Source organism: Chiloscyllium punctatum, chromosome 36 (assembly GCF_047496795.1).
Source record: "Chiloscyllium punctatum isolate Juve2018m chromosome 36, sChiPun1.3, whole genome shotgun sequence".
NCBI classification, from domain to species: Eukaryota; Metazoa; Chordata; class Chondrichthyes; order Orectolobiformes; family Hemiscylliidae; genus Chiloscyllium; species Chiloscyllium punctatum.
This window is the reverse complement of record NC_092774.1, coordinates 57876104-57889401: the sequence shown is the minus strand read 5'-3', so window position 1 is coordinate 57889401 and position 13298 is coordinate 57876104. Positions and strand designations below refer to the sequence as shown.

General features: G+C 48.1%; 2 non-coding genes across 2 annotated transcripts; one reads left to right on the top strand and one right to left on the bottom strand.

Annotated features, from left to right (window-relative positions):
* Positions 1-2487: 2487 nt before the first annotated feature.
* trnae-uuc (transfer RNA glutamic acid (anticodon UUC)) lies at positions 2488-2559 on the top strand. The gene has a single exon. It is a non-coding gene; the product is annotated as a tRNA-Glu (tRNA).
* Positions 2560-8703: 6144 nt separating this feature from the next.
* Positions 8704-8775, bottom strand: trnaw-cca (transfer RNA tryptophan (anticodon CCA)). Its single transcript has one exon. It is a non-coding gene; the product is annotated as a tRNA-Trp (tRNA).
* Between the last annotated feature and the right edge of the window lie 4523 nt (positions 8776-13298).

The window sequence follows — 13298 nt, the reverse complement described above, 5'->3', positions numbered from 1 at the left end:
GCCGGGCGGTAAGTTCAGGTAACCTTTACTCCGACCCTATTTTGTTACAGCTTCAGATTTCCCCAGGAAAAAGGCATACAAAAAGTAGTTTTTAAAGAAAACACCTCCAGGTCAAAGTGCACCCAGTCCCCCCACCCCACTTTCTTTGTTGGTCAGCTGAGTTGTCCGTTTGTAACTGGATCCCTGGAACAGCCCGGTAAAACATGCAGCTGGGATGACTGAGTGAACCCTTTCCCGCAACGGCAGTTTCCTTCACTAAAAAGGACATGAGTGATTCAGATGGTGCTTTTTCCCCCTAAAAGTGGTTTCATCCTGAGATTCTGAAGTCCAGATTACTGACCGAACTCCAATTCTGCAATCTACCGCAGTGGGATTCGAACCTGGGACGCCCCAGTGCTGGGTTGATCGGAGCACTTTGCCATCGCTCCTTTCATCTCCTTGCGCTGGCACGTGAACTCGATGGCGCCGCCGCAGGTGGGAGGAGCAGATGAAGCCATTTTGGAACTTACAGCAGGTGAAAGGCCTCTCTCCAGTGTGGACCCACTGGTGAGGGCAGTGCAGCTGACTGAGTGAACTCTCCCCAGCACATGGGGCACGTGAATGGCTTCTCTCTGACTGAACCCCTTCCTGCACACTGAGCAGGAGAACGGCCTCACCCCGCTGTGAATGCGTCTGTGGGTTTCCAGCACTGATGGGGAAGGGAATCCTTTCCCACAGTCCCCACATTTCCACGGTTTGCCCATTGGGTGGAGATTTTCCTTGTGTTGCTCTGGGTTTGAAATTACAAACAGGGTGGGGACATTGTCTTTCCCACTGCGAGGCGTGTGATTTTAATTCCCCAATCTGAGTAAATGGTTTAAAGCACTTTTCACAGTCAGCGCACTGAATCTCCCTCACTCGGTATCTCAGTATTCTCCCTGCCACACCAGTGTCCAAAGTCTCTCAAGCAGACAAAAGCAAACATTTCTTCAGGACCACGGGGGCAATGGATGACGTATCTGACTCCACCTACTTGTTTCAACTGCAGCTCACAGCTTCTTCATACATCCCAATTAAGCTTTCTCATTGTCATGAAACCGGCGTATGGGTACAATTCCTAATCTGCAGGAATGAGAATCTTTTCACTGTCTCGCGTCAGTAAATGTCCCTGAGAACATCAGAGTCAAGTCACAGCGCTGTCAGAGGAGGGGAAGTTGAAAAAGACCCACATGCTGCTCATGGGCACATTTCACTTTCCCCAACTCACCGCCCCAACCACTGCAGCTCTTGGGAGTGGAAAGGGAACAAACACCAAAACCCAGTCTCAGCTTTGTAAATCTTCAGGAAATAAGAAAACTGTACATCCTTTCGGATCTTCCATCGTGGGCTGACAGCGTTGATTTTAAATCGCTGTCCAGTCAGTGTCGATTCGTTTTGGCTGAAAAAATCTTCCTTATCTCATCCCAGCATTTCTTGCCACAGAGAACTGTGCGGCAGATTTCATGTATATATTTCCTTGTATGGTATTTTGTAAATTACATTCGTTTACTGGTAGTTTGTATCGGGTATTTCAGGTTCATGAGCCGCTGTTTAAGTTGTGTTGGTAGGTTTGTGGGCTACCATGATGCTGAGAGGATTGAGTTTTCCGGACATAATTTCCCAGATGTCTTTATTGTAAAGTAATGTGGCTAGGGTTTCTGCAGACGTTGTGTCTACTTGTGTCAGTTTGTTGATGTGAAATTGGCACACTGAGTTTATTGGGTCGGCAAAATGAGGACTGCAGATGCTGGAAACCAGAGCTTAGATCAGAGTGGTGCTAGAAAAGCACAGCAGGTCAGAAAGCATCCGAGGAGCAGGAAAATCGACGTTCTGGGCAAAAGCCCTTCATCAGGAATAGAGGCAGGACCCCTCCAGGGTGGAGAGATAAATTGGGGGGTGGGGTGTGCTGGGCCGAAGGTAGCAAAAAGTACAATAGGTGAATGGGGGTGGGGATGGAGGTGACAGATCAGAGAGGAGGGTGGAGCGGATAGGTGGGGAGGGAGATTGGCAGGTAGGACAGATCATGAGGACAGTGCTGAGCTGGAAGGCTACAATTGAGGTAAGGTGGGAGAGGGGAAATGAGGAAACTGATGAAGTCCACATTGATGGCCTGGGGTTGAATTTAACCCAAGCGGAAGATGAGGCGTTCATCCTCCAGGCATCGGGTGGGGAGGGAGCGGCGATGGAGGAGGCCCAGGACCTGCATGTCCTCGGCAGAGTGGGAGGGGTTTGAAATGTTGGGCCAAAAGGCGATGGGGTTGATTGTTGCGGGTGTCCTGGAGATGTTCCCTCAAGCGCTGTGTCTTGACACTGCGAGGAGTCTCCAGTCTCCCCAATGTAGAGGAGACCGCTTCGGGAGCAATGGAGACAAGAAACAACTTTGGTGGAAGCCTTCGAACTGCCGTGACCCGGGTTCGATTTCCGGCAGGGAAGCAATTTTCAGTAGAGCTGTCAAACTTCGCTGCCGTCTCCCTGGTGATCTAGTGGTTAGGATTCGGCGCTTTCCCCGCTGCGGCCCGGGTTCGATTCCCGGTCAGGAAAGCAACTTGCAGTGTATTTTTTTGGCTGCCCATTCTCCTTAAATGCGCTGGAGAGTTACTTATTGGTCTTCGGAGTCACTGGGTGCTGCACTGCGTTGTGGTTCGTTGAAACAGTGTCCTCGTTCAGATTTGTTTGTAGGTGTAGGGATGATTACTTCTGTAGCTAAGTACTTGGTTCGCGTGTGTTGCTTTCCTGTAGAGGCTGTTTTGAATTTATCATTGACTGTTCGCTCTACTGTGACATCTAGAAATGGCACTTTGTTGTTGTTCTCCTCTTTTGTGAATTTTATGCCAGGAAGGAGATTGTTGATGGCGTTGTAGGTTTCCTCTAATTTGTTTCATTTTTTGATGACAGAAGTGTTTCATGGGCATTTCGTTGATTTGTTTGTCGGGCTTGTTACTGAATATGAAGTGGGTGGTAAGGCACAGTTCCACGAGGTTGACAGTGCTATCTTTGCTGCTGAAGTTGGTTCTGTGTTTTTGTCTTTAGTTCTTCGAGTAGTGTCTTCAGTTTTCTTTGGCCACGCTGATGTTAATGGATGTGAACAGGGCTGTTATGTCAAAGGACAACATTATTCCATCCTCTTCTATCTTCGTGTCTTTGGTGTTCAGGAATTCTTGGATGGAGTAAAGGGAGTGGCATGAATCTTCGACTTGGTGTTTTAGTCCTCAGTGGAGGCCTTTGACTAGTCTGTATATTGGTGTTCCAAGTAGTGAGACTATGGCCTGAGGGGGGCTCCTGGTTTGAAAAAGAGGAGAACAACAATAAACTGCATTCTTAGATGTCACAGTAGAGCGAACAGTCAATGGGGAACTTCAAACTAGCATCGACAGAAAAACAACACACACAAACCAAATACTTAACCACAGAAGCAACCATCCCAACACCCACAAACGAAGCTGCATCAGGACATTATTTCAACGAGCCACTACACACTGCAGCACAGAGAAACTACGAAGACCACAAGAGAAATACGTATATAGTGTATTTAAGGAGAACGCGTCCCCAATAAACCCATTCCGCCGATTTCTCAGTGATGCTTCCAAGCTCACTCTCAAAAATTCGGTTTGTCCCTCCATTCTTTCCTGTTTGTTTTTTGTGGGTTTTGAAAGCGTTCCCAATCCTCTGACTGAGTATTGGAGTTGGGAAGGTAAAAACAATGACTGCAGATGCTGGAAACCAGATTCTGGATTAGTGGTGCTGGAAGAGCACAGCAGTTCAGGCAGCATCCAAGTAGCTTTGAAATCGACGTTTCAGGCAAAAGCCCTTCGTCAGGAATAAAGGCAGTGAGCCTGAAGCATGGAGAGATAAGCTTATCTCTCCATGCTTCAGGCTCACTGCCTTTATTCCTGATGAAGGGCTTTTGCCCGAAACGTCGATTTCGAAGCTGCTTGGATGCTGCCTGAATTGGAGTTGGGAAGTTATGTTGTGGCTGTACAGGACATTGGTGAGACCACTTTTAGAACATTGTGTGCAATTCTGGTGTCCCTCCAATCAGAAGGATATTGTGAAATTTGAAAGGGTTCTGAAGCACCAATGGGTCCACAGAGGGAAAGAGGCCCTTCTGCTGCCCTGAGTGTGGGAAGGCCTTCAGTGATTCCTCTGCCCTGCTGACGGACCAGTTGGTCCACACCGGGGAAGGCTGTTCTCCGGCCCCAAGTGCGAGATGGCCTTCAGCAGGTCTTCCCACCTGTTGAGACACCGGTGGGTCCACACTGAGAGGCCGTTCTTCTGCCCCAACTGTAGAAGGGGCATTGCTCTTTCCTCCGACGTACTGGCCCATTGGTGTGTCCAAATGGTAGAGAGGTCGTTCAGTTGCCCTATGTGCAGGAAGGCCTTCAGCAATCCCTCTGCCCTGCTGAGGCACCAGTCCATCCACACCGGGGAGAAGCCGTTCTCCTGCCCCGAATGTGGGAAGGTCTTTACCTGCTCCTCCACACTGCTGAATCACCAGCTGGACCACACGGGGGTGTTGGGGGGGGGGAGGGGACAGTGGCGGAGGAGGGGAGGCCATTCTGCTGCCCTAAGTGTGGGAAGGCCTTCAGCAATTCCTCTGCCCTACTGAAGCACCAATGTGCCCACACCTGGGAGATGCCCTCCAGCTGGCCCGAGTGTGGGAAGAGGTTCATGTTTTCCTGCAACCTGCGGAAGCACCAGCGGGGGCACCAACTCTCCCAGCAATCAGATCCTACCAGTGATGATGCCTTCAGTCAACTCCCAGGTCTGAACCTCCTGCCAGTTCTGACAGTGGGTGCAGTGGGAGAGTAGGTGGGCTGTTCTGGTCTTCTGCTGGACTGCAATTGCCTTCCCGACACCCCACAATCACAACTCCATGGTGGCTCAGGGTTAGCACTGCTGTCTCATGGCACCAGGAACCCAGGAATAATTCCACCCTTGGGGGTCTGTGTGCAAGTTATGGAGGGTAGGAAAATGGATCTGAGTGGATTAGTTTTCGGAAGATCAGTGCAGATGTGTTCGGCTGAAGGACCTGTTTCCACATTGTGGGGGTTCTATGATTCTATGAGCTTTGCCTTCAGTGGACACTGTTGCTCATTGAGCCCGGGACTGCACATTGCCAATGAAATGATCCAGAGAAACCTAAGACCGCAAGACCATCGGAGAAGAAGTTTGGCCTACTCGGCCATTCGTTAGTAACAAAAGTATTGGATGAGATTAGCTACAGTGTGGAAACAGGCCATTTGTCCCAACAAGTCCACACCGACCCTCCGAAGTGTAACCCATCCAGACCCATTTCCCTCTGACTAATGTACCTAACTCTATGGGCAATTAAGCATGGCCCATCCACATGACCTGCATATCTTTGCTTTATGGAAGAAAACAGGACCACCCAGAGAAAACTCACTCAGACATTCGGGGAAAGTGCAAATTCCTCACAGACAGCCACCCAAGGCTGGAATCAAATCTGGGTCCCCGGCACTGTGAGGCTGCAGTGGTAAACACTGAGCCACTACATATTGCAACCCGAAGTTGGCAAGCCGGGGGTTGGGAGAATACAGCAAGCCAGGCAGCACCAGGATGTGGAGTAGTCAGCGTTTTGGGTATTAACCCTTCTTCATGACTGAAAGAGTGACTTATCTATGAGAAAAGATTTACATGAATGTTGCTGGGGGTTGGAGGGTTTGAGCTACAGGGAGCGGCTGAATAGCGTGGGGCTGTTTTCACTGGAGCATCGGAGGCAGAGAAGTGACCTAATAGCGGTTATAAAATCATGAGGGGCATGGACAGTGTAATAGACAATGTCCTTTCCTTGGGGTGGGGGAGTCCAGAACTAGAGGGCATAAGGTTAGGGTAAGAGGTGAAACAAATTAAAGGGACAACTTCTTCATGCAGAGGGTGGTACTTATATGAAATGATCTGCCAGAGTATATGGGTCAGGTGTTGTCAAATGGGAGTAGATTAATATTGGATATCAGGTCAGCATGGACAAGTTGGACCGAAGGGTCTGTTTCCATGCTGTACGTGTCTCTGACTACTGGTCCTGATGTAAGTTTAAAATAGAGTCCAAGTAACTTTGAATAGTTCAATCTCCTGAAAAGCTCACCTCCTGAAAAGTTTCAGATGAATCCCTCTGAGCGATACTGTTTAAACATGCTGAGTTGGACAAAGTATCCCATCAAGTTCAACACAAACCCAGAGTTGAAGAAGTCAGAAGTCAGAACACCAAGGGGACCAAAACTGATCACAAAATTCCAGGTGCGGCCTCATCAACGTCCTGTATAACTACAACATAACTTCCCAACATCTATACTCAATTCCCTAACTGATGAAGGCCAGTGTGCTGAAACCTTTCTTCACTGCCTTGTGTACCGATGTAATCAGAGATATACGACCTACTTTAAACTGATCCACGATCCAGCTGCTGGGAGCACAAAGTAGAGAATTGCTGCGTGAGTGTGCTGGGTAGATAACCCAGAGGTCGATGGGTAAAAACCATGTGATTCTATTGCTCAATGTCTCTGTAAGCTGCTTTCATATACAAAGGTTCTCTGTTCTGCATCTTGCCTTTGCATCTGCTTCCCAAAGCTTCTTCAGTGGAGGCGTGGCCGCTGGAGCCCAGGAGTTCAACAACCCCCCGGAGCTGGAGGAAGGTCCAAGCTCCAAGAAGCGAGGGGGGGGGGGGGGGGTGGGTAAGGCTGGAAGCTGGATTTGCTCAATGCTTGTATTTTTAACTCATTTAAATGGTACCTACTGTATGGGGCTATGGTTTACATTAAAACCGGAGGATCATATCAGAGTGTTTATATTTAGCAGTGGTAGTTGGTAAAATGCACACTCTGGGGTGCACTTTCTATGATGCTGCATTTCTCGCCTTCTGCCCTTCCCCCATTTCTTATCTCCCATCTTGATTTTATATTTTTTTGGTCAAATTTAATTTCAGATTAATCAGACTTGCGATTCACTGTGTGCTATTAATTTGTTTGTTCGAATATTTCAAGTCAAAATTAATGCTGTAATTTAATTTCTGATGTCAGAGTTTGACATTGAATGTGCAGGTGTGAATACCAGTAAGTTGTGAAAATAAATCAAGAACTTGTGGTTTTTAACAAAAAGAGCAGTTCACTGATATTCATGGCATCGTCTCATTTGGGAGTGATGATTCAAATCTGACCAACAAACCGTTTCATGCAGTCATCCAATTGAATAAAAATTTTCTTTAATTTAATAAAAGAAAATAATTCTGGCAGGCTAAGACTTATGCAATCTGTTTGTAAGATTATGTCCATTGCTCGCAATATGGTCTCATCCACATTGGGGAAACTGGACGCCAACTAACCGAATATTTCAGGGAACAACTCTTGGACTCTAATTCTAACCCACACACCGCCCTGTGGCTGAACACTTTAACTCCCCCTCCCATTCCACCAAGGACATGCAAGTCCTGGGCCTCCTCCACTGCCAAACTCTTGCTACCCGACACTTGTAGGAAAAACACCTCAACGTCTGCTTTAGGACCCTCCAACTACTTGTTATCAATGCAGATTTCATCAGTTTCCTTATTTCCTCTCCCCCACCTTGTCCCAGATCCAACCTTCCAATTCGACACCAACCTCTTGACCTGTCATACCTGTCCACCTTGCTTCTCACCTATTTGCTCCACCCTCATCTCTGACCTATCACCATCAATCCCTACCTCCATCTACCTATTGCACTCCCATCTACCTTCACTCCAACCCCACTTGCTTCCCATTTATCTCTCAGCCCCCTTGGGCCACCCTTTATTCCTGATGAAGAGATTATGCTCTAAACCAAGACTATGATGAAGCAACATCCTCAACAAATAGGAAATAGCTCCCAAGTCAGATTTCATCCCCTCTTCTGTCACCCAGTTCTTTCAGAAATAAGGAATGTATTTTTCTTCCACTAGAAAGTGGTCTTCCCCTTTGCGCTGTCTGAAGTGTTATGCCTCACCACTACTTCAGACACCTTTTAAGAATCCTTTCAACCTGTTTTTCTAACAATTGTGGAGGTGACCAAAAGCAAACATTTCACTTCTCCTCAATGTCCCATTTCTCCTCCTATGAGCCATTTTGTCATGTTGTCTCTGTTACAAGCAGCCGAGTGCACTTGGTTTCTGAATTGAAATTTGGCCATTGAAGTGAACAGGATTAATATTTATCGATGGCTAGCTGTGTTTGCACTAACTGTAATTTTCCACCAATATGATGTCTTTTGTTCCACAAAACTGGAAACAATGATCTGTGCTTATATTGCAGTCGGATGTAGAAAATCATCCCAGCTATCTTCACGTTATTATAGTTTACTGAGACCATAACATCATTACGTGGCAGTTTGATGTCACTGAAACCTGGATGGAAATCTCTAGATTATGTTGTAAAAATATCGGTATGATGTTATTCACACTGCGCTGTCACCAACTGAACGAAGCGGCTGTGTGTTTAAACCCCGTGATGAACAGTTTGTGTTTTACTTCTCACATTGCGGGGAGCTGAGCATTTCCCCAAACAATGGGCACACCACCTCCCTGACACAGTGTTCACAAATCAAACTGACAGCAAAGATTCACGTGTGATCGAAAGTTTCCGCAAAAAAACTTTTGACACAACCCATATACGGAGTGAACGTACTCCTTTCTTCATTTAAAATGTTAGGTGTTGATGGTAGTGAGCCTGACGTGATTTGAACACGCAGCCTTCTGATCTGGAGTCAGACGCGCTACCGTTGCGCCACAAGCTCAGGGTGGGCTGACAACCTCGATTCATGCTTAAGGGAAGTGATCGCACGACAATGATTTTACGTTTATGTCTGTTCTGTTTCTCCCCCTTCTCCTTCTGTCTCTCGAAACAATTTCCAACTCTCTCTCAATAAAAATCTGAAAGAACTGCGGATGCTGTATATCAGGAACAAAAAATAGGAGTTGCCGGTGACCCTTCCACAGAACAGATGGTGATTGGGAAAATGTCGGTTTATATGCAGGAGATATTGTGGGAGGAAGGCGGAGATCAGGACAGAGCCCAAAGCGAAGGAAGAACTGTTGGACAGAAAAAGGAGTTGATAACGATCTGCGTGAGGCGGGGGTGGGGGGGGTGGGGGTGAATAACTGTTAATGGACACTGTTCGTGGTTAAGTAGTGTGGAATGACAGACTATGCGATAACAAGGCTTGGCGTGCGTGACAGGGACGAAGATACCATGGAGTTCGGGCCCTAGAATTATTGAATTCGATATTGGGACCGGAGGGATGTATGGTCCCCAAGTGTAATATTCGGTGCTCTTCGTTCTGCTGGTGCTGAGCTTCGCTGGAACACAACAGCAAACCTGAGACAGAGATGTTGGACAGGGAACAGGGTGGGGTGTGGAATTGGCAGGCAACTGTAAGCTCAGGGTCTTTTTTTGCAGGCAGAACGTAGATGTTCTGTGCAGCAGTCACCCAGTTTACGGTTCGTTTGCCCCAATGTAGATGAGGCCACATTATGAGCAGCAAATGCAGGAGACTGGGTTGTGGGTAGTGCAGGTAAAGTGCCACTTCACCTGGAACGTAAGTTTGGCCACTTGGATAGCGAGGAGGGAATAGGTAAATGGGCTGGTGTCACACATTCGGCACTTGCAGGGGAAAGTGCAACTCAACCTGCAAGTTTACTTTGAGAAAATCCTGGACTTGAACTCCCAAGTCTCTTTGCATTTCCGATTTCTGCATTTTCTCCCCATAATCCTTCAGTTCCAACAGTGACTACCTATGTCAGGGCAGCACCAGTGATTTCCTGACATATGGATTGTATTTGGGGATATCAAGGAACGTCAGGAACTGTGAGTATCTCAGGAGCAATCGTTATTCCTGGGGGAGGCAGAGAGGAATGTGGTGTGGTCCTGTAAACTCCAGAACTTTGATAACTTCATGAGTCAGCAATAACTCTTTCTGGACCAAGAAACGAAAGGGCCAATGAGAAACTGCTACAAGGGAGTTCACAAATAACATACATTAACTATCGCTGGGAAGGAGGAGGCAAAACAATGAGCTGTTCCTTTGGACACATGAGATAATGGTGTTTAATAACTGTGTGACAAAAGGACAATTAATTCTGCCTGTAGAAGGAACGCCTTGGCGTAAAGGGGTTAATTGCAGGACAGGCTGTTTCAAAAGGTGGAAAACCCTCAAGGATAAGAAGGCAAGCTACAGACCTGAGGTCTCCAGAAGTGTGGGGAGGTGGTGTCAAAACCTAAAGCCCAGCACACTCACGCAGCACTACTCTACTTCTGGGCTCTCAGCAGCTGGATTGTGCATCAGTTTAATGTAGGTCCTATATCTCTGACAACATCAGTACACAAGGCAGTGAAGAAAGGTTTCAGCACACTGGCCTTCATCAGTTAGGGAACTGAGTATAGATGTTGGCAAGTTATGTTGTAGTTATACAGGACGTTGATGAGGCCGCACCTGGAATATTGTGATCAGTTTTGGTCCCCTTGGTGTTCTGACTTCTGACTTCTTCAACTCTGGGTTTGTGTTGAACTTGATGGGATACTTTGTCCAACTCAGCGTGTTTAAACAGTATCGCTCAGAGGGATTCATTTGAAACCTTTGAGGAGGTGAGCTCAACAAGATTGAACTATTCAAAGCTACTTGGACTCTATTTTAAACTTACATCAGGACCAGTAGTCAGAGACATGTACAGCATGGAAACAGATCCTTCGGTCCAACTTGTCCATGCTGACCTGATATCCTAAATTAATCTAGTCCCATTTGACAACACCTGACCCATATACTCTGGCAGCTCATTTCATATAAGTACCACCCTCTGAATGAAGAAGTTGTCTCTTTTTTTATATTTCACCTCTTACCCTAAACCTATGCCCTCTCGTTCTGGACTCCCCCAGCCCAGGGAAAAGACCTTGTCTATTACCCTGTCCATGCCCCTCATGATTTTGTAACCTCAATTAGGTCACTCCTCTGTCTCCGATGCTCCAGTGAAAACAGCCCCAGCCTATTCAGCCTCTCCCTGTAGCTCAAATCCTCCAACCCCCAGCAACATTTCCATAAATCGTTTCTCATAGAGAAGTCAACGTTTGTCCTGAAGGGTTAATACCTAAAACGCTGACTACTCCACATCCTGGTGCTGCCTGGCTTCCTGTATTCTCCCAACCTCCTGCTTGCCAACTTCGGGTTGCAATATGTAGTGACTCAGTGGTTACACCTACAGCCTCACAGCGCCAGGGACCCAGGTTTGATTCCAGCCTTGGGTGGCTGTCTGTGAGGTGTGTGCACATTCTCCCAGTGTCTCCGTGGGTTTTCTCTGGATGATCCTGTTTTCTTCCATAAACCAAAGATGTACAGGTCATGTGGATGGGCCATGCTTAATTGCCCATAGAGTTAGGTATATTAGTCAGAGGGAAATGCGTCTGGATGGGTTACTCTTCGGAGGGTCGATGTGGACTTGTTGGGATGAATGGCCTGTTTCCACACTGTAGGGTAATCTCATCTGCACTACTTTTTCTCTAACTAATGGCAGAGTAGACTCGTCCGGCCCATTGGCCTAACATCTGCTCTGATGGTCTTGCGGTCTTAGGTTTCTCTGGATCATTTCATTGGCAATGTGCAGTCCCTGGCTCAATGAGCAGCAGTGTCCACTGAAAGCAAAGCTCATAGGATCGTAGAACTCCTACAATGTGGAAAAACAGGTCCTTCAGCCGAACACATCTGCACTGATCTTCCGAAGACTAACCAACTCAGATCCATTTTCCTACCCTTCATAAATTGCACACAGACCCCCAAGGGTGGAATTATTCCTGAGTTCCTGGTGCCATGAGGCAGCAGTGCTAACCCTGAGCTACCTTGGGGTTGGGTTTGTGGGGTGTAGGGGGGGGCAATTGCATTCCAGCAGAAAACAATAACAGCCCAACTACTCTCCCACTGCAACCACTGTCAGAACTGGCAGCAGATTCAGTCCTGGGGGGTGACCGAAGGCAGCGTCACTGGTGGGATCTGATTGTTGGGAGCGCTGGTGCCCACGCTGGTGCTTCCGCAAGTTGCAGGAAAACATGAACCTCTTCCCACACTCGGGCCAGCTGAAGGGCCTCTCCCCGGTGTGGACACACTGGTGCTTCAGCAGGGTGGAGGAATTGCTGAAGGACCTCGCGCACTCAGGGCAACCGAAAGGCCTCCCCTCTCCACCCCCCATCCCCCCGTGTGGACCAGCTGGTGCTTCAGCAGTGTGGAGGAGCGGGTAAAGCACTTCCCACACTCGGGCAGGAGAACGTCTTCTTTTTTTTATTTCAAAAATATACTTTATTCATAAAATGATTTGATGGTCTGTACATTTGATCATGCCATACATATGTCCACATTTACAAACACAGATTCGAATTTATCCTTGTCATTTACAATCCTGTGCATTTATCAATCTTGTACATATACATATATTTGGCTGAGGCATCAGCAGAGCCCAAAAAAAACGTCCGCATGGGCCCCCTGTTCTTCTTTAGGCAGGCCGATCTTACACGGTGGTCTTTCCCCACCGCGCCTTGGCGGCAGCTGCCCCAAGCTTCAGCGCGTCCCTCAACACGTAGTCTTGGACCTTGGAATGTGCCAGTCTGCAACACTCGGTCGGGGTCAACTCCTTCAGCTGGAAGATCAACAGGTTTCGGACCGCCCAGAGAGCGTCCTTCACCGAGTTGATGATCCTCCAGGCGCAGTTAATGTTCGTCTCGGTGTGAGTCCCGGGGAACAGGCCGTAGAGCACAGAGTCCCGCGTCACGGCGCTGCTCGGGACGAACCCCGACAAGCACCACTGCATTCCTCTCCAGACTTCCTCTGCATAGGCACATTCCAGAAGGAGGTGTGTGACAGTCTCGTCCCCCCCGCAGCCACTTCGAGGGCAGCGTGCGGTGCAGCAGAGAGTCCGGGCGTGCATGAAGGACCCCACAGGCAGAGCCCTTCTCACCACCAGCCAAGCCACGTCTTGGTGCTTGTTGGAAAGTTCTGGCGATGAGGCATTCTGCCAAATGGCTTTGACAGTCTGCTCAGGGAACCGCTCGACAGGATCCACCCTCTCCTTTTCCCGAAGGGTCTCAAGGACGCTACGTGCTGACCACTTCCTGATGGACTTGTGGTCAAAGGTGTTTTTCCTCATAAATTTCTCCACGAAGGACAGGTGATACGGAACGGTCCAACTACTCGGAGCGTTCCGCGGCAGCGAGGCCAGGCCCATCCTTCGCAACACCGCGGACAGGTAGAACCTCAGTACGTAGTGACACTTGGTGTTTGCG